We start from the raw sequence: 15,668 nt of genomic DNA, 5'->3' as shown, positions 1-15,668 counted from the left end.
CTAGTACAACAGAGAAAGAGAGCATTTCTTTTCAATATTTAAAAGTGAAATTTTATGTGTACAGACAACACGACCAGTCGGTTGAGGACGAGATGCCGTTGGGGCGGATATGCGCAGTAAACAAGAGTACAGCGCCGTCATTCTCATCCGCCGTTCCTCTCCGACCCATTGCCGTCACGATTTAATACATGATATATGATGCGCTCACAGAAATTTATCACCCCACCTTCTAATCACAGCATCACTTCAGGCCTTCGATATTCCTTTCCACTCATTCTCTCATCAAAGGTGCCATCAGTACTACTCCTAGTAACTGAAATATAAATGACTGTAGACGAAAGTGGCCAATAGTAACGTGCAGCAGCCACACTATGGTGACGAAAGCAAAGTTGTTGCCCCAAGTCTTCTTTCTGTGTTGCTGTTAATGAACTCAATAATTTTGGATTTTGATAACCAGCGAACGTCCGCTGGAAGGACATGGCAAATTATGTTGTCGCGATGACGGCAAATTTCTTTGCATGACAAATCGATCCGATTTGCCATATTTGTTAAAGGATTTGGCCATAAAAACAATTTCATTTGTCATGCTTTCTAGCGAACGTCGGTACAATAAGGTTTCCAAAAACTTTTTATTAAACTAACTTGATCATATGGTTTGCAGGACACTGGTGGGTTTCGGCAAGTTTGCTTTCTTGAGCGGGACTTGACAATGATCGATACTGAATAGCAGTATAGTGTCTTAAATTTCCATCCCTATTCATATGATGGAACTCTCTTAAATTTCTGAGACTGACTAATAGGGATATACAGCGGCGCTATGGATTTGCTTCCGGTGCAATTGGACTTCATCCAATCCTGTAGCAACTAGCCAGTGCTACACTGCTACTACTATTCGAGATTATCCTTTGACCGACATAGAAGCCTGGCTTACGATCGATACACTATTGGCAGTATCTCCTTATGGTTATGGAGTAGTAGATATCATCTCTGACTGTCTTGTCGTATAGTCTCTGGATAGGGCGCATGCGCTAGGGTTTTTGTTCGTATTTTCTTGTTATGTTTTGTACAGTGCATAACGAGACCGTGAGAGGTGCTTCCTTTTGCTTTCTAGTGGTTGTGTACGAGGCGCTGTGGCTGATCGATCGATCCATCGGTCGATGGCAATCACTGCCGTCTCTTTCGTTCACCCTTGCACGTAAGCTTTTGTGATCTCTCATAAAAGGGAGGCCCAGTTGCGGTCTGGATTTGTGGGGAGGAAGAGAGAAAAGGGTCACTGGTAGCAAGATATGAGATTTTCTCTCATTGTCGTATCTCATCCTTTTCCCTGAACGACCTTAATTTGATGTTTGCTCTAGTGAAAAAGGATAATATACGTTGCTTTAATAATATCCATAATGGTGCTTCATCGCTAGAAAAAACATTTCTGATGCCTGGTGCGCTGCTGAACAGATTATGTATTTTAGGGCATCTCCAATGGCGACCTGCAAATTTCCTCCCGTATCTGTCCGCGGGTATGGTGACCAGTCCGTGGATACGGATGCGGGAGGCTGCCATGCAACACTGTCCGCATACATTTCAAATATTTTTTCAACAAACTAGATGAAATTTATTTAAACACAACAGATTTCATATAAATGGATGAAATTCATTACGTTTTGAACACATTTTAGCTAAAATAGCAAAAACTAGGTGCACATCTGGCCGCCCGTAGCTCCATTTCCACGGCACAGATACACTGCACTAGTCTACTTCCGGCCGTGGCGGATCTCCCTTTGTCTTCCCCATATCTGACAGTCCGGTCGTCGGACTGCCGTGAGCCCCGGAGGTATATGCTTCAACGCAAAGGGCAGCTCGCTTCCCCATGTTCGACAACCCCGGTCATCGGAGTGGAACCGTCATGATGTGCTTCAGTCGGAGGTGAAGTGGAAGACAATGGCATGCGACCATGCAAGACAACGGTTGTGTACATCGGCGTAGCCTCGGCGACGGCCTTCATGGGACCCAAGCGGCGGTAGCCTCCCGTGTTCGACTTCTCCTCAATAACCTCGGCGGGCGCGGACGTGCTGGACGCCGCATCGCTGACCTCTGCCGGCAGGGCATGGTCGTAGACACGTTGACGGCGGATGGCGTGGTCGCAGGCACGGGAGAGGCGATGCAACACGACGTCATCCACGTCAGCCACGATGCATGTGCCGCCATGGTCCACCGCTTGCTAGCCTGGAGTAACACGCTGAAAGAACAAGTGCTCCCTGGGCGATTTTGATAATTAATGTCAACATATCTCTTGTTGGAGTAATTGTCGGTGTAAAAACCGGCGGATCTCGGGTAGGGGGTCCCGAACTGTGCGTCTAAGGCTAATGGTAACATGAGACGGGGGACACGATGTTTACCCAGGTTTGGGCCCTCTCTATGGAGGTAATACCCTACTTCCTGCTTGATTGATCTTGATGATATGAGTATTACAAGAGTTGATCTACCACGAGATCGTAGAGGCTAACCCTAGAAGCTAGCCTATGATTATGATTATTCTTGTCCTACGGACTAAACCCTCCGGTTTATATAGACATCGGAGTGGGCTAGGGTTACACAGAGTCGGTTATAGAGAAGGGAATCTACATATCCGAATAGCCAAGCTTGCCTTCCACGCAAAGGAGAGTCCCACCCGGACACGAGACGAAGTCTTTAATCTTGTATCTTCATAGTCCAACAGTCCGGCTGTCCGAGGATCCCCTAATCCAGGACTCCCTCAGTAGCCCCTGAGCCAGGCTTCAATGACGATGAGTCCGACGCGCAAATTGTCTTCGGCATTGCAAGGCGGGTTCCTTCTCCGAATACTCCCAAGTAGATCTTGAACACAAGAACCGTGTCCGGCTCTGCAAGACAAATTCCACATACCACCGTAGAGAGTATAATATTCCACGAGTCTAATCTGCTGACAGCTTTTCCATAGCATGACACCACGCCGCGGCCCGGTCATTATTCAAACCGTTCTCTCAACCTACTACTACACATCTTGCGAGGCGGTTTTTATTGGCACGTCTTGTCGAAGCAGAGATCGTGTCCCCTTATTACGAGATTCTCATCAATACGGGCGTGGGTAACCTAACAGTCCCTTTAGTATGACTCCTTGAATTAGGCAAGTTCCAAACGGTCGCACGGAGGACGCTTGATATTCATCCCCTTTATAAAGAGGCCAAGACCTATCTCTTTCTTTCCACGCTTGATCCTTCCCTTCCCCTACCTCGAGTTCCAACACCCAAGGCTCAGCCCAAGCGATTCGGACCTCCAACCATGTCCGGATCTAGCCTTCAAGGCCGGTGGATGGCCTCTTCTGTCACAGAGGAGGACATCATAAAGCTTAGGGAGGCTAAGTACTTGGCCGCCGAGATCCTTCACATGCTTCCTGCTCAAGGGTAGGTTATCCCTACTCCCAAACCCAACGAGAGCGTTGTATTCATCTCCCACTTCCTCCGAGGGCTAGGATTCGGTCTTAATCCCTTTGTTAGAGGGCTTATGTTCTATTACGGGCTAGATTTTCATAACCTAGCTCCAGATTCTTTCCGTCACATCTCAACGTTCATCATTGTGTGTGAGGCCTTCCTCCGTATTCCCCCACACTTCGGCTTATGGCTCAAGACCTTCAATGTGAAGCCTAAGACGATTGATGAGTGACACACGGAGTGCAGAGGCGCTATAATAAGCAAAGGGGCTGATGTTTTATGGCCAAAGGGTTCCTTCCCAGAAGTTTTTGACCTATGGCAACGGGAGTGGTTTTATATCACAGCACCCCGAGGTAGAAAGTGGGAGGCCGCCCCAGCCTTCTGCTCCGCTCCTCCGCTGCAACTTGCGTCATGCGTCAACAAGGGGCTGGACTGGGGATCGGCTGATGACGTGCGGACATTGCAAAGCCGCATTCAGGATCTCATCAAGAAGGACATCGGTCTTGTCAAAGTAATCCAAGTAATGCTAGTTCGTCGGGTCCTGCCATGCCAACGTCGACCTCTCCGTATGTGGGAGTTCAACCCGGAAGGACCGCAAACTGTTCAGCACTTCTTCGACATGACGCTCGAAGGGATGTATCAATCATTCTTCGGATCACGAATAAAGTGTCCGGACACAACGGAGGATGCATGCCTCGATTGCAACCATCCAGATACCCAGGTAAGTAATTCCATAACCGAACATACTGTTGTTATATTTGACACAATGTTATTATGAAAAACCATCCTCGGCCAGGGATGGATAAGACAGGCAGAGAGGATCAGGTGTTTGGCCCCTCTTCCCGAAGATTCGGCGGATCCTGTATTGACCAGGATGTTGGCCCGTGCACCTTATCAGGTGCCATCAGGGAAGGACCAGGAGAGGAGTGGGGAAGCCAAAAGCGGACTTCATACTGGAGATAAGTTACACACTGTAACTGGGGAAATTGGTACTCCTGTGTCAGAGGGTGAATGGGGAGGAGAATCTAGTATCCCCTCCCCCCATAGGAAGAAAAGGGCCGCCCCCAAAGACTTGGAAGCAGAGGCCTCCAAACGAGGGAATAAATCTTTATCAGGGGCCCTGCCCCAGAGGGCAACATTGCTACACAACACCCACAAGGGGGCCAACTGAAAGATCGAGGATGTCGCCTAGAGGGGGGGGATAGGCATTTTAAAATAATTATGGTTAAGGCTTGAACAAATGCGGAATAAACCTAGCAGTTAATTTTTCAAGCACAAAACCTAAAACAACTAGGCTCACCTATGTGCACCAACAACTTATGCTAAGCAAGATAAGCAACTATGTGATAGCAAGATATATGACAAAGAACAATATGGCTATCACAAAGTAAAGTGCATAATTAAAGGGCTCGGGAAAGAGATAACCGAGGCACGCGGAGACGACGATGTATCCCGAAGTTCACACCCTTGCGGATGCTAATCTCTGTTTGGAGCGGTGTGGAGGCACAATGCTCCCCAAGAAGCCACTAGGGCCACCGTAATCTCCTCACGCCCTCGCACAATGCAAGATGCCGTGATTCCACTAAGGGACCCTTGAGGGCGGTCACCGAACCCGTACACTTTGGCAACCCTTGGGGGCAGTCACCGGTAACTGTCAAATTGCTCGGGGCGATCTCCACAACCTAATTGGAGACCCCGACACTAGCCCGGAGCTTTACACCATAATGATTGAGCTCCGAACAACACCAACCGTCTAGGGCGTCAAGGCACCCAAGAGGAACAAGCTCTAGGGTTTCCAAACACCCAAGAGTAACAAGCTCAAGGGTACCAAGCACCCAAGAGTAATAAGCTTCTCAACTTGTAACTTCCACGTATCACGTGGAGAACTCAAACCGATGCACCAAATGCAATGGCAAGGGCACACGGAGTGCCCAAGTCCTTCTCTCTCTCAAATCCCACCGAAGCAACTAATGCTAGGGAGGAATATGAGAGGAAGAACAAGAAGGAGAATACCAAGAACTCCAAGATCTAGATCCAAGGGGTTCCCCTCACACAGAGGAGAAAGTGATTGATGGAAATGTGGATCTAGATCTCCTCTCTCTTTTCCCTCAAAAACTAGCAAGAATCCATGGAGGGATTGAGAGTTAGCAAGCTCGAAGAAGGCCAACAATGGGGGAAGAACACGAGCTCAAGGGATGAGGTTCAATGGGGAAGAAGACCCCCTTTTATAGGTGGGGAAAATCCAACCGTTATGCTCACAGCCCGCACAGAGCGGTACTACCGCTCCAAGGAGCGGTACTACCGCTAGGGCGGTAGTACCCCTTTGAAAAATAACAGCGAGGAGGCAAAAGGCCAGTAGAACCGCCGGAGCGGTACTACCGCTCGTCCTCACGGTACTACCGCTAGGGATCGCGGTAGTACCGCAAAGGGTAGCGGTACTACTGCTTGCGAGCGGTACTAAAAAAAATACATCCGGGCCTACCACAGCAGGACTTGGGACGAGTTTTTGGTCCGGAGCGGTACTACCGTTGTAGGAGCCGCGGTAGTACCGCTCTGGAGCAGTAGTAAAAAGTTACATCCGCTCCAATTCACGGTAGTACCGCTGCAGCCTTTTTAGAACACCAAAACTGCCACAACTTTTGCAAACGGACTCCAAATTCGATGAAACCAAGTTTGTTGGAAAGCTAGCGACAAGGGCTAACACAATATTGAAAGAAATATCAATAAGAAGCAAATTAGAAAAGGCCCATAAGAAAATGGTCAGAACCCTTCCTCGGATAAGACCGGTAAAACCTCCAACACCGAAAACATCATAGAAGACGCATGCGAACTCCGTTTTTGATGAACTCAAGCTTGTCATGAAGATGACCATAAGCTCTAAGACTCACAAAGAGAACCAAACAAGAACCAAGAAACATGATGCAAGGATGCAATGGTTTGAGCTCTCTACTAACGATACGGTCAAGCTACCAACTTGAGAGCCCCCCTTGATAGTATGACAAACAATCCTATAACCCGGTCTCCCAACTACCACCACGAGACTGGTAAAATAGAAAACCTATAAAGGGAAACCTTTGCCTTGCACATGGTCCACTTGAGCTAGATGATGACGATCTTGACTCCCTCAAGTTGGACCACCTTTCTTGATTGCGTTGGCTCGATGAAGACTAGATGATTGCTCCCCCATAGTCCACTATGGGTGAGCCTCTCTTTGGCACATCTTCACAAGACCATTGACACCACAAAGGATGGCAAGATTCAAGCACTTGATCTCTTCGTGATGCTCCACTTGAACTTGCACACGACAATCATGATGACGATCACCACTTGATGTCATCCATTCCATGGGTTGTATGATATCTCCCTCTTGTCGCAAGCCCATGGACACGTATCTAACCCCACATAGAACTCTCACATATACCATGGGTTAGTACACAAAGTGCAATGGACAATGCTTACCATACCATGGGATCACTTGATCCCTCTCGGTACATCTTCTACGCTTTGTGAGTTGATCAACTTGATTCACTCTTGACTTAGTGTTGATCAACCTTGAATCTTTCCAACTCTCGTGATTTGGATGATGTCTTGAAGGTAAACATGAATGATCACACAATCTTCTTCTTCAAGACATGCTTGCAATAAGCTCAACACTCACATGACCAATCTTTGGATAATTCCTTAATAGCACCTTGGTCAACTCATAAACTACTTGAAATCAACACATGGACTTCAAGAAAAGCCTATGGACAAAAACCTTCAAATGTAACTCAAGGCAACCATTAGTCCATAGAGATTGTCATCAATTACCAAAACCAAACATGGGGGCACCGCATGTTCTTTCAATCTCCTCCATTTTGGTAATTGATGACAATCACTTTCAAGAGAGTTTATACAAGGAGTTATGCATCACCATGCAATGCAACAACCAATGATGCATGAGAATGGGGTGCAAATCCTTAGGAACCAAAACCAAAGCAAGGAGAAAACTCTGAATACTTCTCCACAAGACTCTCTGAAACTCCTCCCCCATGGGCATCGATTGCTAAAATGGTTGAAAAGCTTAGAAGGCCAATATAAAGAGTGTTCCCCCATAAATTGTGTATCTCTCAAAAAGAGAGTTTAATGCAATACACATATCCAATGGTAAATACTTGGAGGAAGACAAACTATATTGAGGCCCAAAGATTGCAAAAGAATGATATGCCATAAAGACATAACAAAGAGAGAAACAAGCAATCAAGCAATCAAAAGATACCAATTGAAGCAAGCAATCAAATGATATCAATTGAACCAACTAGACCAAAGATCCTATGAGCCACATGAATGAATGATATTATGATATGAGCAAAGGAGTGTTCTAAATAAGCTAGAGAAGCTCCCCATGATTTGTGCACACATAAGAATATTTGTATTTGGATACAAAGTGCACAAAAATAGGATCATAGCTCCCCCAAAATCAATAGAAGCTTACAACAAGTGCAAGTGAGAATGTAGGAAACAAAACCTAGCACTTGCAACAAACAAATGGTTGAGAAACATATAAAAGAGGCAACTTAAGAGTAGGCTCAACCAAAATGAGGTGTGTGAGTCATGGCAAAGCACTTGAGAAGACTAATGTACGGATGAACATTAAGCATCAACCTAGTCTTGGATAGTGGAGATACAAGGTGCATGACATGTCGTCCCCACACACACCAAGCAAAAGGGTTCACAAGCACACTAAAAATGCAAAATGAAGAAGCAACACTTGTGACAACCCATGGTGAAGATAGAAGATGAAAGCCTCATCAAGACGAGGGATACCAATTAAGATGGCAAAATCCTCGTAGAGATAAGCATGAGGAAAATAATCTTCACCACACAAGAGTGCATCAAGATGCAATGAGATAAGACACGCACTCAAGGCAAAAGCTTTCACGGAGCCACCAAAGGAAAAAAACAAAAGAAAGACAAGGTGGACGTGAAAGAAAGGATATCATCTAGATATGCAACTTCTTTCAAGTGTATAAGATTCTAGGTAGACGAAATCATGATGATATATATCTACAAAGAAGGATGTACACCCGGAATAGTTACAACATGAACGAACAAGATATCCAAAAGGAAGTCATAGATATAGCAATAAGATATTTGCTTTGAAGCATAGCACATGGCCAGATATGGTGTTATTGTATATAGATGAATTCCTACCACACAACTATCAAAGACATCACAACTAGCAACATGAGATCATCGTTGAGATGCTTTGAGAAAGGAAACAAGTATCACAAGATGGAATGACTATCATGCCAAGATGCAACCTACACAAGGTTGAATGCAAGAAAAGAATGCATGAATAGATAATTGTTACCGAGAAATTATCGGAAGGATGTAGAAGAAACCAATTGAAGGTAGTAGATAGTAGTTCATTGAGCATCCTAGCTTGACTCCAATAAGCACATGATGACACCACCTTCCTTGTGAGTCAGCCGAGCATCCACTGCATCTCCAATTGTTCCTAGAACAACAACACAAACAAAATGGTAACCAAACTCATTGGGACCAAAGAGTTAGAGAACCAACAACACATAGGACGAACTCCACATAGATATGTGCATATAGATATGAAAATGAATCTGATGCACATCTCATACAATTTGAGACTTGGTGGAGTTTCCCCTATATATCGGGTCAAAGAAAGAAAACATGCCAAAGGAAATACATGAAGTTAAAATGCATGCTCAAGACTTTCAAGAACCGATACCAAAATACAAGGAAAAACCAAGTGAAAAGGATAACAAATGGAGAAATCATCACTTGGAAGATGTCATTAAAAGATACATCAAGGAATGAGATATCCATTGGAACACACAAAAAAGGTGTCAAACTCCCAAAGGAGAGGATGGTTCCAAACAAACCAAGCTCTCTACAAAGTTTCATGATGGCACAAAGTACCAAAATAAATGACTTGCCATCCACCAACACACACTTAAAATGGATCACAAGTTTAGTGTTTTATAGAAAATAGGATAGCTCCCCCACTAGTTGTGCATTATAAAGAATTTGCATTTGAATACAAAATGCACAAGGTAGGATCACCATGTTCACTATATCAAGGAAAACACTAGACAAGACCAAGAAAACAACAAGATCCTCAAGTGGCACGGAAGGCAATGGGAGTTGACACAAACTTGGCAAGAGATAAGGCAAATAAAAAGCAAATGACAACGTGAAGATGATCAATAATTTCTACCACACATAAGTGAGTACCAATTGTCAAAAGACAAGAAGTATTTGGAAATAGTTCCCGGTGGTAGATAGCAAGGATATCCGACATCATCTTCACAACAAAAACAAGCAAATTGCAACTTGTAGAGCTAACATGCCACCTTGGAACAATATAATTTACAAAAACAATTCTAAGTGACAATATCTCGAATGAACACATTTTCTAGGCTTGTAATATACACATAGCATATTACTCCCCCATAATGTGATACCAATGAAAAACTTAACAAGATGAAAAAGAGAACCAACAAGAGATAATTAATGGACCAAATAGAATTTGAAATTTTCATGAGAAGACATACCACATAGAGACTAGATAATCTTGTAATATCAATACTAGATGGTATTCCTCATTTACACACATTTTTAGGATTGTGAAGTGCACAAAGCACATCACTCCCCCAAAATGGGATGTTCCATTAATCTCTCACAAGATCCAACTAAGATATAAACAAGATGAACAAAGGCTCAACACACTACACACACATACATGATGTGCGAACCAACATGCACATACTTGATTTCTCAAGATAAGAAAATTGGAAGCATAACATATACACGCACATGCAAGGTACAAAACCACAACACGCTAAGGGGCAAGTAACTTTCAATGTAAACAATTTAAGCACAAGTTACCGCAAGGGGGAACATTGGATATAAGATAGAAACTTGATAATCCGAATGACTTGGCTTGAGACAATATGAATGATGAAGAGCCCTTAATTCTTCATAATTTAGCCAGGTCTCCAATGACCTCCATCAACACCTATTGATCAAGTTTTAGCTTGTTGGTCCCCAACGAAGTTGGGTCCTAAGAGGTTAGTCACAATAGGCTTGGCCACCCAAATGGTTCTTTTCTTGACACCACTTTGAGTACCAACAAACTTTGCAAACACATTGCCAACATTATCCTTCCCAAGAGAATAGACATCATCAATAATAATTGGGTTGGATACGTTACCACTTGTGCATGAAGAAGCGAGGTGATCTTTCTCACGACATAGGTAGCAACGTCTACTCTTCACTTTCTTCTCACTTGATTTCTCAACTTGAGAAGCATTAGCTCGAGTTTTCTTGGGAAGAGGCCTTTCTTCAACTTGAGGGTGAGCATGAAATTGAACTTGTGGCTGCTTCCCTTGTTTCTTGTCACTAATGGGCTTCTTCTTCAATGGGCAAGACCTAACATGATTCCCTTCTACTTTGCACTTGAAGCAAACAATCTTGGCCGAATTCTTGACTTGTTCTTGGCCCTTCTTTTTCTTCATCTTGGACTTCTTCTTCTTATTGGAGTTGAATCCAAGTCCACCTTTGTCATTGGTTTTTTTTTCACACTCAAGATACTGTTGAGTGTGTATTTCCCTTCATGACTCTTTTCCAAGTCTTTCTTCAAAGAAGTGACTTGGGCCTTGAGCTCTTTGATTTCCTCTACATGGTTAGTCTCAACACAAGTACTAGAGGAAGTATAAGCTTCATCATTAGAGCAACAAGTCAAGGAAAGCAATTCATCACAAGATGTACCAATGTTATGCATAGACGAATTACGAGGACTAGCACAAGGCAATATAACATTTTGACTAAAAGTGGTGCTAATGTCCACATGAGGCTCACTAGATGTTACCTTAGCAATCATAGCCTCATGAGCTATTTTTAGCACATTATGGGATACAAGAAGATCATCATGAGAGCTAGAAAGCTTTTCATGACTTTCTTCCAATTTCCCATACTTGCTAGATAGCAACTCAAGTTGAACCCTTAGCTCAACATTCTCCTTTAAAATGGATGCTTCACAAGAAATAGAGTTAGTAGCACAAGCATCATCATTAACAACAAGAGGAGAAGGCAACTTGGCAAGCTCTTTTAAATCAGAAGCTTCAAGTTGAGCATGAGACTCGGTGAGTTTGATGAGCTCACCCTTGATGACCCTTGAGCCATTTTCGAGGTGCTCAAAATCCTCAAGGAGTCTAGCATGAGCAACTTCAAGCTTAGCATTTTTAGTTTCAAAAACATTGGCCACCTCAAGAGCTCTATCATTAGATTCCTTCACTGTAGATAATTCTAGAGCAAAAGTCTCCTCAAGAGATTCAGAGGTGGTTTGTTCATGTTCAAGAGTTTGAGATAGTTCCGCGATCTCATTTGCGTAATCACGCTCATGAGCTTCCATTTTCTCAATGGTGACCTCATGCTCCTCTAGATGAGATTCCAACTCCTCAATGTATTTCTTGCCATCAATGGCAATGGACATTATTTCCATGAAGTTGGAACAAGCAATTTTATTTTTATGAAGAGCTTTAAAAATCATTTCCCCCTTAGTTTTTAAGGAGGCAACATTATCATTCTCTTCATCATTATCCTCATCATCATTAGCATCAACATCATCATCAAGAGACATATTGGGGTACAAAGTAGGAGATACCTTTGACGCCTTAGCCATAAGGCAAAAAGCAATAGATGATAATGTAGGATCCCTTGAGGCACCATTCAAGACCACATCTTGTTCCATGGAGTGTTGGGTTTCCTCTACATTGTTAGCACAACAATTCAAGGAAATAGATGCATTTTTATCATGGCAACAAGACATAGCAAGCATATCATCATGAGATTTAGTCAAGCAATTTATACATGATATGCAAGGACTATCAACACAAGCATGTGACACATTTGAAGTGCTAGAAGTGTTAAAGCCCAAAGAAGGAGCATTGCAATAATATAGTGATGAAGGATCATCCACAATAAGGATACTATCATCATTGCAATGACCAACACTACTCACCATATCATTACCTTGTGGAAAACCACATGTAGGTGAAGTAGAAGAAGTTGAGAAGACTATATGACCGGAGGTGGAGGGAGAACAATCATCCCCACAAATCTTGGACACACCATATTTATCTTGAAGCTTCGTCCACAACTCATGAGCATCCCGGAACGACATGAGTTGAAATATAACTACATTGCTCAAAGCATCGAAAAGCACATTAGAAGCTTGAGCATTGAGATAAGAGTTTTTCTCATCCTCTAAAGATAATCTTTGGGGATCCTTTGGAGGAGAAAAACCCATATCTACAATTCGCTCTAAATTTGGGTCCATGACCCTAAAGAGATTAAGCATGCAAATGACCCAAACATCAAAATTTGTGCCATCAAAACTAAGATTGTCAGAGAATCCTAATCCCCTAGTCGACATGTTTACTCCAAACACCCAAGAGTAACAAGCTCAAGGGTACCAAGCACCCTAGAGTAATAAGCTTCTCAACTTGTAACTTCCACGTATCACGTGGAGAACTCAAATCGATGCACCAAATGCAATGGCAAGGGCACACGGAGTGCCCAAGTCCTTCTCTATCAAATCCCACCGAAGCAACCAAATCTAGGGAGGAAGATGAGAGGAAGAACAAGAAGGAGAACACCAAGAACTCCAAGATCTAGATCCAAGGGGTTCCCCTCATATAGAGGATAAAGTGTTTGGTGGAAATGTGGATCTAGATCTCCTCTCTCTTTTCCCTTAAAAACTAGCAAGAATCCATGGAGGGATTGAGAGTTAGCAAGCTCGAAGAAGGTCAACAATGGGGGAAGAACACGAGCTCAAGGGATGAGGTTTAATGGGGAAGAAGACCCCTTTTATAGGTGGGGAAAAATCCAATTGTTATGCTCACAGCCCGCACAGAGCGGTACTACCGCCCCAAGGAGCGGTACTACCGCTAGGGCGATAGTACCCCTTTGAAAAACAACAGCGAGGAGGCAAAAGGCCAGTAGAACCGCCAGAGCGGTAATACCGCTCGTCCTCACGGTACTACCGCTAGGGCTCGCGGTACTACCGCAAAGGGTAGCGGTACTACTGCTTGCGAGCGGTACTAAAAAAATACATCCGGGCCTACCACCGCAGGACTTGGGACGAGTTTTTGGTCCAGAGAAATACTACCATTGTCGGACCCGCGGTAGTACCGCTCTGGAGCGGTAGTAAAAAATTACGCCTGCTCCAATTCATGGTAGTACCGCTGCAGCCTTTACAGAACACCAAAACTGCCACAACTTTGCAAACGGACTCCGAATTCGATGAAACCAAGTTCATTGGAAAGCTAGCGACAAAGGCTAACACAATCTTGAAAGAAATATCAATAAGAAGCAAATCATAAAAGGCCCATAAGAAAATGGTGAGAACCCTTCCTCAGATAAGACCGGTAAAACCTCCAACACCGAAAACATCATAGAAGACGCATGCGAACTCTGTTTTCGATGAACTCAAGCTTGTCGTCAAGATGACCATAAGCTCTAAGACTCACAAAGAGAACCAAACAAGAACCAAGAAACATGATGCAAGGATGCAATGGTTTGAGCTCTCTACTAACGATACGATCAAGCTACCAACTTGAGAGCCCCCCTTGATAGTACGGCAAACGATCCTATAACCCGGTCTCCCAACTACCACCACGAGACCGGTAAAATAGAAAACCTATCAAGGGCAAACCTTTGCCTTGCACATGGTCCACTTGAGATAGATGATGACGATCTTGACTCCCTCAAGTTGGACCACATTTCTTGATTGTGTTGGCTCGATGAAGACTAGATGATTGCTCCCCCATAGTCCACTATGGGTGAGCCTCTCTTCGGCACATCTTCACAAGACCATTGACACCACAAAGGATGGGAAGATTCAAGCACTTGATCTCTTCATGATGCTCCACTTGAACTTGCACACGACAACCATGATGACGATCACCACTTGATGTCATCCTTTCCATGGGTTGTATGATATCTTCCTCTTGATGCAAGCCGATGGACACATACCTAACCCCACATAGAACTCTCACATAGACAATGGGTTAGTACACAAAGTGCAATGGACAATGCTTACTATACCATGGGATCATATGATCCCTCTCGATACATCTTCTACGCTTTGTGAGTTGATCAACTTGATTCATTCTTGACTTAGTCTTGATCAACCTTGAATCTTTCCAACTCTCTTCATTTGGATGATGTCTTGAAGTTAAACATGAATGATCACACAATCTTCTTCTTCAAGAAATGCTTGCAATAAGCTCAACACTCACATGAACTATCTTTGGATAATTCCTTAATAGCACCTTGGTCAACTCATAAACTCCTTGAAACCAACACATGGACTTCAAGAAAAGCCTATGGACAAAAACCTTCAAATATAACTCAAGGCAACCATTAGTCCATAGAGATTGTCATCAATTACCAAAATCAAACATGGGGGCACCGCATGTTCTTTCACCAACCGTTAACCGAGCCGTAAGTGAACAAAGGTGCTTAGTAAGCATGCAACGTTCTTTTCCTGAGAATAACGATTGAGACATATGTTTTGCAGTTCGGCCTATAGCCTCCCTCAACAATCTTTGTCCTTGGGGGATCTTCTTCCAGAGATGATGGAGAGTGAAATGCCTCCTCCTACTTCTCCGCCTCATAAGGCGGACGACCCTGAGGTGTCGTCTCGGAGGATCTCTCCCGATCTGTAAAGGCCAGAAGGTAACTCTTCGGCCGCCCGAGGTCCGGGGTATTCGGCTCCTAGAGAGACCGTCAGTAAAAGCCCCGGACCATCCAACATGCAGCCGGACACGTTGACGGGTCTTCTGTAGCAAGCGCCCATCTCAGAGGCACATCGTACTTTAATGGGTACGGTGGTTGAGAGGATTTCTTCCACAAAAAGTGGGTTGAATGAAGCTTTTACGAGCCTGCTAAGAGGCTTTGAGGTACGCAATATGAAATTTGTTGATTGTACCATAAACGCAAAGTGCACTGTGTATAGTAGCCCCTAAGACTCTGGTTACCACCCGAATGGGGCGATTAGAGGATCAAAAATAGAAATAATCTCAGGTAATGATTTTGCCAACTTTGTACATAGGCGGCTGCAGCCCCGATAGCTGCTCGGGCTGCTGAATTTTTCGAACTGAAGCGGCAACTTGATTTGGCGGATGAAGAAATCAGGCTTGTGAA

The sequence above is a fragment of the Triticum dicoccoides genome, chromosome 5B, assembly GCF_002162155.2.
Source record: "Triticum dicoccoides isolate Atlit2015 ecotype Zavitan chromosome 5B, WEW_v2.0, whole genome shotgun sequence".
NCBI lineage: Eukaryota > Viridiplantae > Streptophyta > Magnoliopsida > Poales > Poaceae > Triticum > Triticum dicoccoides.
This window is presented reverse-complemented; position numbering follows the sequence as displayed.